The sequence below is a fragment of the Phascolarctos cinereus genome, unplaced genomic scaffold (genome assembly GCF_003287225.1).
Source record: "Phascolarctos cinereus isolate Bilbo 61053 unplaced genomic scaffold, phaCin_HiC Scaffold_7;HRSCAF=346, whole genome shotgun sequence".
NCBI classification, from domain to species: domain Eukaryota; kingdom Metazoa; phylum Chordata; class Mammalia; order Diprotodontia; family Phascolarctidae; genus Phascolarctos; species Phascolarctos cinereus.
In genome coordinates, this window is record NW_027556180.1 from 17,451,085 (window position 1) to 17,467,192 (window position 16,108).

The 16,108-nt window shown below is 44.2% G+C and overlaps 1 long non-coding RNA gene across 1 annotated transcript; it reads right to left on the bottom strand.

Moving 5' to 3' along the window:
- Positions 1-13,490: 13,490 nt before the first annotated feature.
- Positions 13,491-15,557, bottom strand: LOC144454743 (uncharacterized). Its single transcript, XR_013483250.1, has 2 exons — positions 15,263-15,557; positions 13,491-14,740 (listed from the first exon to the last, which is right to left on the bottom strand). It is a non-coding gene; the product is annotated as an uncharacterized LOC144454743 (long non-coding RNA).
- Between the last annotated feature and the right edge of the window lie 551 nt (positions 15,558-16,108).

The following is a 16,108-nucleotide window of genomic DNA, read 5'->3' on the forward strand; positions in this document are numbered from 1 at the left end:
TTTATTTCTTTTTAAATAATTAATTTATTTATTTTTAGTTTTTGATACTCGCTTCCATAAGATTTTGAGTTTTAAATTTTTTCTCCCTCTTTTTCTCTCCCCACCCCGAGATGGTGTGCAGTCTGATATAGGCTCTCTATATACATTCATATTAAATGTATTTTCACATTAGTCATAATGTGAAGAAGAATTAGAACTAATGGGAGGAACCACAAGAAAGAAGAAACAGAACAAAACAACAAAAGAAAGGAGAGCAGATAGTCTGCTTCCATCCGCATTCAGACTCCATAGCTCTTTCTCTGGAGGTGGGCAGCGTTTTGCATCACAAGTCTTTTGGGGTTGTCTAAGATCCTTGCATTGCTAAGAAAGCGAAGTCTGTCAAGGTCAGTGATCACACAATGTGGCTATTACCATATTACCTAACTAATCTTTTTCTGCTTTACCCAGCCCAATCTTTCTACTTAGGGGATTCTGAGCGCTGAAGTCTTCTCTGTGCCCTCCAGCACTTAGCAGAGTGCCTGGCACATAGTAGGTGCTTAATAAATGCTTGTTGATAGGCCGATGGGAAGCTAGCAGATGAGATGCACTGAGCACTTGTAGCTCATACAACAATAATCCCTCCCCATAATGCTCTATTATGTTTTCATAACTTTGGAAGGAAAAAAAAATAACCAGCCCATTTCTCCATTTGCTCTTATCTTTGGGAGTAGAAAGAAGAGGCAGCTCTGGAGCCCAGCTTTGGCGTGTCTGAATTTGTGAATAAGAAAATACCCTGTGGCAGGCTTTCTGCTGTTGTAGGACTTGGGGCTGAAGGGGCCTCGAGGTCACTCTGTGGTCCAACCCACCCACTTTCCAGATGAGATTACTAGATTGCTGGAAGCTCAAGATCCCTTGGGTATGACAGAGTTCTCCCTCCAAATCTCGAGCTCTTTTGACCACACTGGGCTGCCTAGTGAATACTGTCCATGTTGGCTCTTTTCTGGATTCTGTGTTGGCTCTGGTACTCCCTGGTCGTTGGTCGAGATCTGTTCTTTCATCCGGGTGGGGATCACCCAGTAAGGAAAGCCTTTCTGTCAATTACTTATCACGAATCACTTGGCCACCAGAAAGGTGGAACTTGGCCCGAGGGCAAAGAGGGATCGAGTAACTCTCCCAATGGGACACATAAGGCAGTACGTGGCAGCATCAGGACTTGAATCCAGGGCCACCCGGCTCTAAGGCCAGCTCTCAGCCCACTATACCATGCCGCCTTTCCTGTAGACACTTAGTGCACTTCAATGTAGGTGGGGGCTATTTCATTTTTGTCTTCCTATCTCTGGAATCTAGAACCTGGGGCTGGGCACATTGTAGGTACTTAATAAAAGTAGGTTATATTGGATTGGGTTCAGTTTAGACACTGGCTGTTAATATAGGGGTGATTAATGAAGCTTGCACACTGAGGTATTTACGACATTGATTGGGAGTTGTTTCAGAGGTCCTTGAGCTCAGGGCTTCATGGTGAGGAGGAAGAAAAACTGGCTTTAGCAGAACGCTTGACATTTCAAGGATCTTGAACCTTGTACCTGTGGGTACCCCCCTCCCATGGATGCAAATGTAACCTCTGCCTCGAAGATCACATCCCAGAGTGGCTCCGAACGAGAAAGTGATAATCCTGAAGCAGGGTTTTATAACCAACGCTCAGGAGGTGGGCGGGGGCAGCGCCCATAGGACACTTACATGACTAACATTTTCTACAGCCCCTTTCTAAGTCTAGACAATCAACCACATGACAAATCAAGCCCTGATCTGTTGCCTTTGCCAATTTCCAAGGTATAAATAAACACTCACACTGAAAATTTAATAATCGTCTCTGTTGAGCCAGTCCAAGATGGCCCCAGGACACACCCCTTCCTGAAATCAGCCCGGTGATGATCCTCTCCAAAGGCTGATTGCCCAGACAACATAGACACCTACAGTTCATCTTTATACCCACTCTTGGAGCTTTCCAGCTTGGTATTATGCTTTGCTAATATAACCTTTGGGAATCCAGGGTCACTTTCATGCCACAGTGGCATCAGAGTAGTGCATTTGTGGGGGCATCAGGAAAAGGTAAATAGATAATTACATGATGGGGGGGGGTGATTATAGACAGACAGATCAACAGACAGATGGAACACTCACTAAGTGTTTACTATATGCCAGACACCATATGAAGTGGAGGGGATACAAGCAATCCCTGTCTTCAATGAGCTTACATCCTAATGGGGGGGAAATAATACATAAAGGGGTGCTAGAAATGGCAGGGAGGAGGGTACCCATGAGGGCACTGGATGAGGAGACAGCTAGGAAGTAGAGATCTGGACTACAGAATGATAAGGCTCACCTATTGGGGGAGGGGGAAGATGAGAAATACAATCCAAGTTTTCCTTGGAGTGAAGATGGAAGGAGAGTGGGGCTGTCCAGACACAAAATCAGAAGTCTGGATAAGCTGATCTCTCTCTTCTCCATCTCTGTCTCTGTCTCTCAGAGCCTCTGTTTCTCATTTTGTTACTAAATTACATACACTTACTTCCACTCTTGTGACATGCACAGCGGAATTCCTCTGATTTGGGTGACACGCGTTATTAAGCAGGCAGCATTGACTATATTGTATTGACCCCTTCAAAGTTTTCTGACATGGTCTGGAAGCCCTGAAAGGCATGAAAGGGCTGGAGGAGCATCCTGACACCAGATCTGACTTAGGTGTTGACTTCTGTGTGTACCACGGGGCTCGCACTTCTTGTAACACTACAAAGCAGGCAAGTTAATGCTGGTAATACTCATCCAGGAAAATCAGATGATTTGCACGTAGGCCTAATGGTAATTCTAGCGTTCATGCCCACTCCCTGAGAGTTGTGAAAGTCACAAGTTCAGATCTCAGTGAATGAGCCCGTCTTGGGATGTGTGTGCATTTTTCATGATTCACACTCCCATCAGACAAAGCTGCTATCCTTCTATTAACACTCTTATTGCTTCTCTTTTAATAAAAATGTATCTTTTGAATGAGGACACATTGGAATTTGCCTTTGTGAGATTCTTTCACAGTTAAAAAAATGGTATGGTACCACAGGCTAGATTTTATGAAGGTGCTTTTTAAAAAATGATTATTCTTGTAAGGTTGCCTTCGAATTCCCTCCCACCCCCTACTTTGCACTTAAGAGATTAGTCATCATGGAGCTGAATCAAGCTGTTAACCCTTTCATTTAAGACAATTATCCTAGATTGTCTACCAGGGGAATGAAGGGCTGTCTCCCCTCTCTTGCAAAGAGTTAAGTGCTCTCATAACTTTTGTGCTGACTAACTTCGTGCCTGTCAGTTGAAAAGGATGATTAGATATGATGTACAGCAGGGATTGTTTCCTTTTCATTCTACACCTCCCCACACACACACACTAACTTCTCCTGGGGAGGAGTGTATGTATTCCTCCCGCAGCATCCCTCCCTTCCTTGGGAGACCATAGGCAACTCAGGGTAATTTGGATAACCTCACCCAATTGCCCCGGGGAGAAGAGTGAGATTTAAAAACTGAAGAAAAAATGGGGTGCGATGTTAAGCTGTTAGAACAAGGGTTCTTAGTCTCAGATTGATGAGCTTTAGAAAATATTATGATTGTTGTATTTTGCTGTAATTGATTTCCTTTGTAATCCTATATATTGGATTTTATGCATCTAAAAACATAATGCTGAAAAGGGATGCATGGGCTTCACCAGACTTCCAGAGGGGTCCTGGACACACAAGAAAAGTGCAGAATCCCTGAATTGGGGTGTTTGGCAGGGCTCATGGGGCAGGAGAAATGCCAAGAGAGGCAGGAGATATCAGGATGGAGGTCACCCTGCATGAATCTGGTGACAGACCGGTGACAGTTTGATGTGAGGAGAGGAGCAGTGCGCTCCTGGTGCCTCAGTAAACTTCTGGGAAGCCAGCAGTTGTCAGGACCTTTAGGACAAGAAGGAAAATTCAGGGTGGAAGCCCCTTAACCAGCATTAGAGTTGTGACCCCAGGAAAACTGCTAAGACAGGGATGTTCTGGAATATTCTTGACAGGGGGAGGATGAGGCTTGTGACAAAAACAGGTTTTCTCTGGCAAAGGGTAAGTGAGACAGGCTGTACCTCCTGGACCTGTGTAGGGTGACCGGAGGAAGGACAGGGCGGTGTGTCACAACCTGTGGAGAATGGCAGAGAACCATGGGGGTACCACCTGTGGATGCAATGAGGAAGGCAGGGCCTGCCAGAAGCCCCCACTAACGTAGGAAGAAATGTCTCTGGGGAGAGCATTGCTCATTGGTAGGTGTCCTAATTTTCCATGAGGTCTGTGGTGAATTCTGTGTTGTTTTCTTCAGACTCTCAATAAAACTTCCTTTGCTTGATCTTCAGGAACTATACGATTACAGGGGAGATGGTTCTCTTTCCACATCTTGAGTCCTTTCCACTACACATACCATGGACTGATGCTATCTTCATAGGCAGGTAGGTAGCACCTTGGACAGAGCACAGAACCTGGAGTCAGGAAGACTGGAGTTCAAATCTGCCCTCAAGACATTTACTAGCTAGGTGACCCTGGGCAAGTCACTTTACCTCCGTCTGTCTCAGTTTCTTCAGCTGTAAAATGGGGATAATAATAATGCCTACCTCCCGGGATTATTGTGAGGAATAAATGAAGTATTTGTAAAGCACTGGGCAAACTTTATGATGCTATATAAAAAGAATGATTATTATGATTAGATACTTGGTTGGCAGGTAAGGGGGTTGGGAGGAGGTTGGTCCAGCCCTGTGACTTCACTGGTGTAGGAAGTCCCAATGAGGAAACCCTTCCGGCCAGCACCTATTAGCCACTGGGATTCTGTTTCTTCTCCCTGAATCTTGTTTCTCTGTTCTTCCTGCCTTCCACAGAACATAACCTCCCTGAAGACAAGGACGGCTTCATTTTAGTCCTGTATTCTTGGAGCCTAGCATACTGCCTTGTAGATTTTGTTAGTCCAGACCTGTATGTCCATCAGCTTAGGAAACTTCCAATGAGGAAACCCCTTGTGCCAATGCATATAAGCAGCTCCTCTGCGACTGTCCCTCAGTCACAGAGCCAATGTGGGTTAATGGCAAGATGCACACATGGAATGGTTACTTACAGCAAGCTCAGATCTTCTGCGCAAGGGCTATAAACCAGAAAGGGGAAAACCTCCCCAAATATTCCTGGGTCCTTCATGTCAGGTAAGAGCTTCTGACTCAAGGATCATTAAATGTAATATATAAGGCCTGTCTATACTATGTGTATACTGACTGAAGGCACAGTTTGGACCTGAGAAGAAATACGTACTTTGGAAAACCATCCTCCCATCCCCATATCAAAACCTGCAGTATTAGCCCCTAGAGACCTATGTTCCAGGATGAGGAAGCTGCTGCTCAAAAAGAATAATCGAAGACGACTGGTGGAGGCAGGGGCTGAGGCAAGCACAGAGCAGGGGGAGGCACCCATTTGTCAAACAAGGCTCATGTGGCTGACTTGTTTTGCCTTATTGTACTTATTACAAGGGAAAGTTCTCTGGAAATGTGAGGAGGGGGAAGTGAGAGGGAAGAAGGAAGGAGACCAAGGCTCATGTCATTGAACCAGACCAGAAATCTTAGCCAGGGATTAAAGCATCCATTTGGTCTCAAGAAAAATCTTCCTGGACACGTAGAAGTGGGGAGACAGGAGAAGATAAAGGAAGGATGGGGGAGGCCTTTTGTTTTGGCCTTCCCCACCCTGTGGTGCAGTGATGGATGCTTCTTCCACACCCAGCTGGAAAATCTGGCAGCCAAAAGATGAGAGGCTCCTGGAATCCCAGCAGTGAAACATGGCAGTCAATGACATCTGGAGACAGAATTCTCAGTGGCCGGGAAATATCCCATCTCTTGTAAAATGCTGGGGGACCAGGATGAGAGGACATTCCCCAGGGAACAGATGTTTTTTCAGTCTGATAGGTCAGGTAGGTCAGAGCACTGAGGAGAAAAAATAATCCTACTGGCAAAGATCTGTGTTACTTTCTCTTCAATTTTTTTAAAGGAAACCTAAAGTGGGAGAATGTGGGTGGAAGCAAGATTGTCGGTGTTTTGAAAGGATCAGTTGTAGGATCTCGAGCTCCCAGTGCTCTGGGCATATTCTTGGTTTGGGTTGTAACTCGTCACATCTGATATATGAAGAGGAACAGACAGGTGAGGCGTGGCTTGGCCTGACGAGAAAGGACAGCAGTGCACTGTTCTGCAGCTGCTTGACTCAGACAAGCATTGAAGATGTCTACATGAAGTCGGTCATCCTGCCCTTCCCTCTACCAGATCCCCACAACTACCACTTGCCCTCTTGTGGTGTTTTTTAGACTTCTAGGAGAAATGAACCAGTGTTGATCAGGAAGAGGGTACAAAAGGGAAAAAGCTCTAGCCTCAAAAGCCTTGGATTCAAATCCTACCTCAGGCATTTACTACTTGTGAGTTCGGGGCAATCTCCCTGGAGCTCAGTTTCCTTATCTATAAAATGAGGGGCAGTGGGCATGATGGCCTTTGGATTGACTTCCAGCTGCTGATCTATGATCCTCTGATCTCTTAGGAATTGTAGAATCTTTTTTTTTTTTTGGTGAGGCAATGGGGTTAAGTGACTTGACCAGGGTCACACAGCTAGTTGGTGTTATTGTTTCTGAGACTGGATTTGAACTCAGGTCCTCCTGACTCCAGGGCCGGTGCTCTATCCACTCTGCCACCTAGCTGCTCCAGGAATTTTTGAATCTTAAATAATCACAAGTGCTCTAGGAAGTCTCCTGAGTTCCTTTCCAGAATGCAGAAAACTCCCAGACTAAGACAAACTATAGCTGTAGCACGTGCATCCTGGGCAGTGGAAAGACCCATGTCCAGGCTTGAAGAATGCTTCCACTCAGGAAATGATGAAGAGGAGGGCAATTTGAAAGACAGAATGCTAAGGGAGAAATGGTGGTTGAGAGGGAGGCAGCTCACTCATTTGCCTTATATCAGTTTCCTTTAGAGAGACTCAGATGGCCAGACAATGGAGAAACCCAACAGACTTCTCTGTTGGAAGAAATCCAACATTTTCCCCTCAGTGTCAAAGGGAAAGAAGCATAAATCAAAGCATGCATCTAGTTTCAAGCAAGGGAAAAGTCCAATGTGCCACCTGGTCCAGGCAATCCCTCAGATACCTCAGAGTTCTAGCATTCCTGAGCATAGTCTGAATGTATTAGAGCAGCCTGAGGGACCCCACCTATCTGTGAATGAATTGCGTTTGCCCAATCCTCCCCCCTCCCACTACCCTCCTCAGTGGGAGCTTCTGCACTCTGACCTTTTGGATTCTTGCCTTGGCCGCTGCTTAGGAAGTGGAGCAGGGCTTAAGAGTCACAATGTGGGGTGGCTATTTTGAGAATCACTACACTTCACTCCTTTTTTTTCCTTTGCCTTTTTAATCTGGCTTCTGACCTTACCACTCAACTGAAACCTCTCCTCAAAGTCACCAGGGATCTCTTAATCGTTAATCTGATGGTCTTTACTCCTGCTTGACCTCTCTGCAGCATTTCGTCCTATTGGCCGTCCTCTCCTCCTGGACACTCGTTCCACTCAGATTTCACGATGCTTCCCTTTTCTAGTTCTTTTCCCACCAAGACGTCCATGCCTTCTTTATTGCCTTTGTTGGCTCACCAGCCATATCATACCCATTTCCTGGGTATGTTCCCCAAAGCTTTGTCCTAAACCCACTTCTCTTTCTGTACACTCTCACTCTTGAGAACCTCATCAGTTCTCATGAGTTTAATTATCATTTCAGTGTGAACACTGGCCTCATTCTCTCCCCTGAGTTTCAGTCCAAATCACCAATTGCCCATTGGACATGGCAAACCGAGGGTCCTAAAGACATCTCAAACTCAACATGCTCAAAACTGAACTAATTATCTCCCCCCCCAACCTATCTCTTTTCCTAACTTCCCTATTTCTGTTAGCACCCCCATGCTTTCAGCTTCCCAGTTTCATTACCTCATCTCTATCTTCAACTCTCAACTTTCGTTCACCCTAAATAGCCAATTATTTGCCAATTCTTGCACTTTCGACCTCCTTGACATCTCTAGCACCCAATACCTTGTCTCTCCTCTTATGGCTACCTCCTTAGTTCAGGACCTCATGCCCTCCTGCAGCCGCCTCCTAAGTGGGCTCCTTGCCTCTTCTCTCTCTCTCTCCTTCAGGCCGTTCTCTACATTGCCGCCAATGCTCTTTTCCTAATTGAAGACCTAACCGTGTCACTCCCCTGCTCAGTCACCTCCAGTGGCTCCCCATTGCCTCCAGACAACTGCTCTGTTTAGCCTTTAAAGCCCTACATAGCCTGGCTCTAGAAAGACCCTATCTTTCCAGCTTCTTCATATATGGTTTTTCTTCCTGCTCATTGGGATCCAGCCAACCTGGATTGTCATACTGTGGGTCTATTCCTCCACCTCCTTTTTCTATATCTTTGTGCTAGAATGCATGCCCTCCTCATCTCCACCTGAGAATCCTGTCTTCCACAGAGCTTGAGCACCGCCTTCTAGAGGAAGCACTTCCTGATCTCCTCACCTGCTAGAGCCCTTTCTCCCTAACTACCCTGATGTCAGCTAGTCATTCAACAGGTATTTGTTAAGGGTTTACTATGTGCCAGTCACTGTGCTAAGCTCGGAATCACCTGTTCCCAGACACCCTCATGGAACAGAATTCTTTGTTTGCTTTTCCATAACATCTGCCACCTCAGGTGAAATGCTTCTGACTTCATTTTCACTGTGGCAGCAAGTTCATGCCCCATATTGCTGCTGTTTCTGTAACATTTATCTCATATTTGATTCCTCGTCTTCTACATCCTCATGCTCTTGCGTCTCTCTCTCTCTCTCTCTCTCTCTCTCTCTCTCTCTCTCTCTCTCTCTCTCTCTCTCATCCATACACAGTATTCTAAATAGTATATATCTTTGACCCAGTCCATAAAATTGTCTGGACTGTTTTTTTTTAAATCAGTGACCATGAGTCTTGAATAATCCAAGCCCATTAAACTTTGTATTATAATAACAAACATATTGGTTAATCATTATAAGCAGCATACTAGTCAGATGTCAAGCACCGTTTCACATTTTGTTCCAAAACTAGACTGTGTTGTCATTTTGCTTCCCTAGTCTCTCTCATCAGTTGGACTTTTTGAGACACTCTGCACTTGAAATTGTCTGAAGGACAATACCAAGGGAAATAGGCTCCCCTCATGGTGACCAGCTGCCCCTACTGAGCATTCCCTTTTGGTTTTCATCATGTCAGATTACCCACAGCAGCTCTAAAATGCTGAAGCAGCCGAATATGGGCAGAGCTGATGAGTGAACTCCATTTGACCTTCAGCACAGTCCCTCCCTGCCATACTGGACCCCTAGCCGAACTGCCTACATGCCACTTAGCATTAGGAAGAGAGGACTAATTGCTTTTGAACACTATCCTTTCTCATCAGAGATCTCATCAGCCAACTTGGGGCAGAGAAATCCATTCTGCTGGGTAGGGGTCAAGACACTGATTTTGTTTTTCTTTTCTTTCTTTTTTTTAAGACATGACAAGATTTCTTCCAATCATTTGCTTATCAAGGGTTTGTTGAAAACAAGGATGCAGGGACTTGATGAAAGTTTAGGGGGGTTTCTCCTTTGCTTCCCAAGGAGAACTTTCAAATAGAAACATTTGATAAACAGCTGCACTTGCTCTTAGAAATGAAATTGGAGTCACTAGTTGGCTAAAAGAAGATGGAATGTTGAATCAGTTGAATGCCTTTTCTTTGGGGCAAATTATGGGCAAACTAGCACCAACACTGGACACAGCAGGGCCTTTATTACCTGCGAATGGAGGGAGCTCAGAGCTGGTGAGCAGGACAAAGGAACTTTCTCCAAATGTGCATATTTCTTTGTTCTATTTTTTTTTAATCTGCCACGTTAGTGAAAGTGGAGGGAGAATAAAATTAACTTCCATAAAACTTTACCTGATCTTGTCATTTTTCAGCCTTGCTGAATGGGGCAGAATAGGGTCTTGTTAAACTGGAACTGAAAGCACTAGATTGATGTTAGCAGGGACTGCAAAATGTGTTTAGCCCAGGTTCCCGATGCACCCGGAAGAAGGAAAGGAACATACAAATCATATATGGCAACCTTCTTAGAAAACACTTTTCCAAAGAATTGTGGGAGCTTCAATGACAATGACTTTCAAGAAGGAAAAAGGGAAGGTGGTTTCCACATGAACAGGGTTTATTGGAGGCCACACTGCTCTTAGAGCCAGACTAAAGTTCAAAGTTTCTTGGAGCATAGGAAGTTTTAGAGAACCATAGAATGTTGGAACTAGATCATCTAGGCCAGGGGTTCTTACCCTTTTTTGCATCAAGCACCCCTTGAGCAGATTAGAGAAGCCTGTGGACCTCTTCTCATAGTAACGTTAAATGCAGAAAATAAAATGCATAGGATTATATTGAAATTATGTTATATGGAAACAGAGTTATCAGAATATTTTAAAAAGCATTCTGATGGACCCCAGGTCCAGAGAGGGAGGGAAAAAACAAACATTTATTAAGCATCTATTATATGCTAGGCACTGTGATAAGCATCTATGCCCTCATTTTACAGATAAGGAAACTGAGGTATTTGTCTCAATGGATACTAAAGACTTGACCAGGAGTAAGAGAAAAAGGAGAATCTTATCTCAATCTGATTCCTTTCCTGGGCTCTTGGATACACTCTTACACTGCCTCATCTGTGAACATCTCAAACATGACAATGGACAGCTTTGTCCAATATAGCTTCTGAAAACATGACAGCAGACTGCTTGGGGGGGAAGCATATGCTCAGTTTCTGCTCATGTTTAAAAACACATGTCAAAATAGTCAAAGGAAGCCAAAAAGAGAGTTCAATATATGGAATTTTGCTTACCCACAATTCTTCAGTCATGTTTCTAATTTTGTGTATCTAGGGATATCTGCACTGTCCTGACTCCTGACTGAATTTCTTTACCAGGAGTTTTCTAAGGGAAAAGGCATCACTGGTTTATAGATTTGGGGTTGGAAGGGACTTTAGAGGTCATTTAGTCTCACACCTTCATTTTATAGATAAGAAAACCGAGACGGAAAGAGGTGGAGCGACTTTCCAAAGGTCACGTAGGACCCTAGATCCTCTGATGACCAATCCAGGATTTTCTCCTCTGAAGTGTTCTGCCTCTTGTGAAAATTAGCACCTCATCCTATGGAAGGGGGTGGGAATGCCAATGACCTTCCGATTGGTCATTAACCACCTGAGTCACACAGTTCCTCCCTTGTCTTAGAATGGGTCATATCCTACACAGCTCTATCTGCCTCTCTGTCCTGGGAGAAAAGATGAAACTATGGGCCAGGAAGAAGATGAAGGGAGGAGAATTCAATGTGTGGGTTTGTTCTGGGCAAATACAAGCTCAGAAGAGGTCAGTCATTGGCATTTGGGCTTGCACGGTGCTGAGAGATTGCTTACAGCGTTATCTCATATGTCATCTAAAGCGACTCTAACACACTATAGCATCTCATAAGATATTTCAGTATCACTCTCATTGCCAGCATAAAAGTTATAACTCCACGTTCACTGAGCCATAAAGTGCTTTTTTTTTCCTGTTTTCTAAAATTAACCACTTTGAGAAAAGAGTAACCAGAATTAAAGATGTCATCAAAGACATGTGAGTTAAAAAAAAAAAGGTTGGTTACAAGTGAGATTGAAGGATAACAGATGGCTGGTATGAGGCATAGGTATTCTTGCAAGGTCAGGAGGAAACAAAGAAGGCATCTCCCCTTTTGGGTAGGTGGACCTCCTTTGTTGAACTTGTAGGAGAGGACATGGATAAGAGAATGTGCCCTGCAGGCAGGTATGGATGGGTAGATCTACCTCATTGGAAGGAGTACCCCCACTGAGGAGATCCCAGGTTCATCAGAGTACTGAGTGTTGGAGAAAATAGAGACTGTCACCCAGAAATGGACCAACAATTAAGAGCCATAATCAGTTCACTCAGGAAGCTCTATTCACTGCTACAGAAGAGTAACGTGACACATGAGATGTTTTGTACACAATGACTATCTCAACTCTCAGACCTCTGTCTGTCAATCTGATTCGATCCTAAAATCTGTGGACTTAACAAGTTTTAATATTGTATGTGTATGTTTTCAAGGGAATGCTGCATTGCCAAAGATGTGACCCTTTTCATAATTTAATTACACATGTCTAATCCTTTTTTAAGAAAAATATATTGAGCTGGTGCTCAGTATTTATATTCTCATTCTCTGAGTTTACATTATTGTTGCAGTAATAATTCAGATTGTGGCAGTATTGAAATAGGATTACAGCTGCTGCTCTGTTCTGTTGGGTCACTGTCACACATGACCTTTCTTTCCCCCCTCCCCCACCCTAGCCTGGACCTGTGACTTCACGGGTGTAGACGAGACAACTTTATGGATTCTGCTGATGCAGCATCTCCTGTATAACTTAGCCCTGAGTTCCTGGAGCCCTGAGAATCAGGGCCTGACCCATCCAGAGGGGCATCTTGGCTCAAAAGCCAACCTGAAATTCACGTCCCAGGCTGCTTCCCACGTACGCTGCTAGTAACACCAAATAAATATTACCTGCCTGGGGAATTGTTATTACCCAAGATGTTCAAATTGTGCTAAATTAAAGGAAAAGACATTTTATTTGTTCCATCTGAAATTTTCTTTTTCATGTATTCAATCAACAAATATGTATTAGATGCCCACTACATACAAGGCACCACGGAGTATATAGGGGCAGCTAGGTAGCACAGTGGATAGAGCATTGGGCCTGGAGTCAAGAAGACTCATCTTCCTGAGTTCAAATCTGGCCTCAGACATTCATTAGCCATGTGACCATGGGCAAATCACTCAATCCTGCTTGCCTCAGTTTCCTCATCTGTAAAATGAACTGGAAAAGAAAATGGCAAACCACTCCAGTATCTTTGCCAAAGGGGGTCAGGAAGAGTATGGCATGACTCGACAACAGCAAAAGACAGTTCCTGCCTTCAAGAAGTTTACATTCTAATGAAGGAGTAAAACACAGCCAGGAGAACCAGAAAAGGGGGAGCAGTGGGAACATCAGAGGCATGGCTGATGGAGGGAGCAGGGAAGCAGCATGGAGGCCTGCTCTCCTCCCCACATCCCACAAGATGAAGCAAAACCTACCTATCAGAACCAAGAGAACCAGGAGCAGAATCTAAGTTCCTGCTGCAGAGGAAGTGGAGATGATAGAGTAGAGAAAGCATGGTGTATATTTATTGGTGCAGGTGGGGAGGATACAGGGTCTGCACCAGGGGTCTTCGGCCTCAAGGCCACATGTGGCCCTCTAGGTCCTCAAGTGCAGCCCTTTGAGTGCATCCAAACTTCTCAGAATTTGTGGCCTCGAGGTCTGGGGTTCCCCATCCCTGGTCTACACACTTTCAATTTAAACAAATCCAATTCAAGTCAACAAATCTTTATTTTGCATTTCCTGTGCTAGAGGCTCCAAATACAAAAACATAAAGAAGATTGGCCTTTCCCTAGAAGAGCCTTCTGAGACAGGTGGATACATCTTCATTTCTCCCCAATTCAACTTTTAAAAGTATGTAATCTGCATCTTAGGTGACTCGATAGATAGAGTGTTGGGCTCAGTCAGGAAGACCTGAGTTCCAATCCAGCTTCAGAAACTTCCTAAGTGACCTTGGGCAAGTCACTTAACCTCTGTTTGCCTATGCATTGGTGAGCCATTGGACAAGGAAACGGCAAACCACTCCGTTGTCTTTGCCAAGAGAACTCCATGGAGAGTATTGCCATGCTATGGGTCAAGCACAAGAAGAGTCAGACACGACTGAATGATCGGCATCTACTCTATACCAGGCACTAGGTACTAGGGATGCAAAAGCAAAAATAACAGCGTTCGCCCTCAAGAAGTTTTCATTCTCCTGGGGGCCAATGCTATGTACACAGATTCGACTCAGTTCAACAAGCATTTATTTACCACTATGCAGCTATGATCTACAGGGCATTTGCTAAGGACTGGGGCTACAAAGACAAAAGGAGAATAATGCCTGCCCTCGGGGAACTTACATTCTACCAGAGAATGGACAGTCTGTGCACTGGCCCACAGATCCTTCAATAAATGTCTACTGTGTGCCCAGCATTATGCTTACTGTGGGAGATGCAAAGATAAAAACGAAGAGTCCCTACTCTCAAGGAGCTTCCTTCCTTCTGGGGAGATACAGCATGAACACAGATCAATTAATATAAAACATGCACAGTGTCATTTCAAGAGGGACCATCCTTGTTCTCTTATCTTTTTAATGTTTTTTTTTCCCCAAAGGGTGGGTAATTGCCATGTACTCCTAGTAAAGTAAATATGTAGACGGCTTTGCTTCCCTGTCTTTTTTCTTTTAATTTAGAGCACGTTACATCTGAAATCAATCCAGCAACTAACGTGAGATCAATTTCTCTTGGTCCAGATGTGATCAGAGCTGTCCTCCGTCTCCAGTCTGGATGAAGCTCTGTCCTCCTCGTTCCATGCCCTTGGGACCACTCTCTTTTTCAGATGTTCTCTCTAGACATTTGAACACGGGCTAAATTGAAACAGAGAACTTGTCCGGGACTTCTTCATGTTTTTTATTTCCTCTGGCTAGCATGCAGCTCGAGTAAACAGCAGCAGCCTGCAGGAAGTCAGTCTAGCCACGGCCAATCTGCAGTTGTTTTTGTGACAGAAGATGGGAAGAATGAATTTTTGCCCCATGGCATCAATTTCCTGTTTAAGATTCTTTCTCCAAGAGCCATTTGGAAATGTCTCCAGAAACACAGATGTTACGTAAATACCATACATAACTGGTTTTCGTGGATGGAAAGAAAAGTCTGTAAAATTTTAAGGAGGCTCATTCAGTCTCACCTTAGAGCCCTGCCATGAGTCACTCTACCTTTCATTCAACAATTTGGGAGAGTGGATTATTCCAGGGGTTGTCCATGGGCTGATGTGCAGGATGGAAATAACCTCCCCTTTTGCCCCTAAGTCTTCGGGTTAAATTCTGTTAAAGAACTTCCATCCACAAGCTTGCATGTGGCTGCTGCTGACTGCCTATATATACATCTCTTGCAGGTCAATTTATAAAATAATATTGATTGTCACTTATATTTGTTTAGCATTTTAAATTTGCAAAGCATTATACACACACACAACAGAGAGAGACAGAGAGACAGAGAGAGAGTCTCACCTGAGTTTCACAATGGACCCATAAAATGAGTACCGCAGGCATCATTGGCTCTATTTTATAGATGAAGAGACTGAGGTTCAGAGAGGCTAAGGGATTTGCCCAGCTAATAAGTGATAGAGTTGTACTTTGGTCTTAGGTTTCCTGATGCCAAGCCCAGTACTCTCCTCTTTGCCACTCTGCCTCAGGGCAGTTTTTCTCAAGAACATAAATAACCCTGGGGTGCTGCAGGCAAAGGTTCTTAGTATTGAAGGATCATGTGTATCCTCTCTGATAGCTGCCCCAGAAGGCTTGAACTAAAGTTGTTTTTAAAATGTCTATAGGAGCTTAGGAGATGCAGGTGTTGTTAGATTTTTTTTGATGATCCTGCCCAACGTTCATTTTTTTTAAATTTAGCTTACATCCTGTGGGTGTCTAAGCCATTTGAAGAACTAGAAATGCAAAGGTAGGTTCAGACAGAAAAAAAGAATTGGTTCAGCAAATGGTCCCTTTGAAAGCATACCGTTGGGCCACTTTCTCACATTAAGGGCAAAAAAGCACATTTTCGGGGGTGATCAAAAGAAAGACGGCCATCTACCTGTGTTCCCTTTCTCTCTTTGGGAGATGAAGAGTAGATAAGATTCTCCAGGATCAATGGTCTGGCTTTGAATACCGAAATCCATTTGTCAAGATTGTAATTGTGAAATGTAGCTGATAATCCAGTTGAAGGTATTTGGGTAATAGATGAATAAAAGGGTTCGGTATTTTGGAGAATCTTTCATCCAGGATTTTCTGCTTCCTTTCGTCATGGAATACACCAGTGCAAACACATGGAAATTATGTGGACTCTGGCACTTGCGGGAAAGGTGT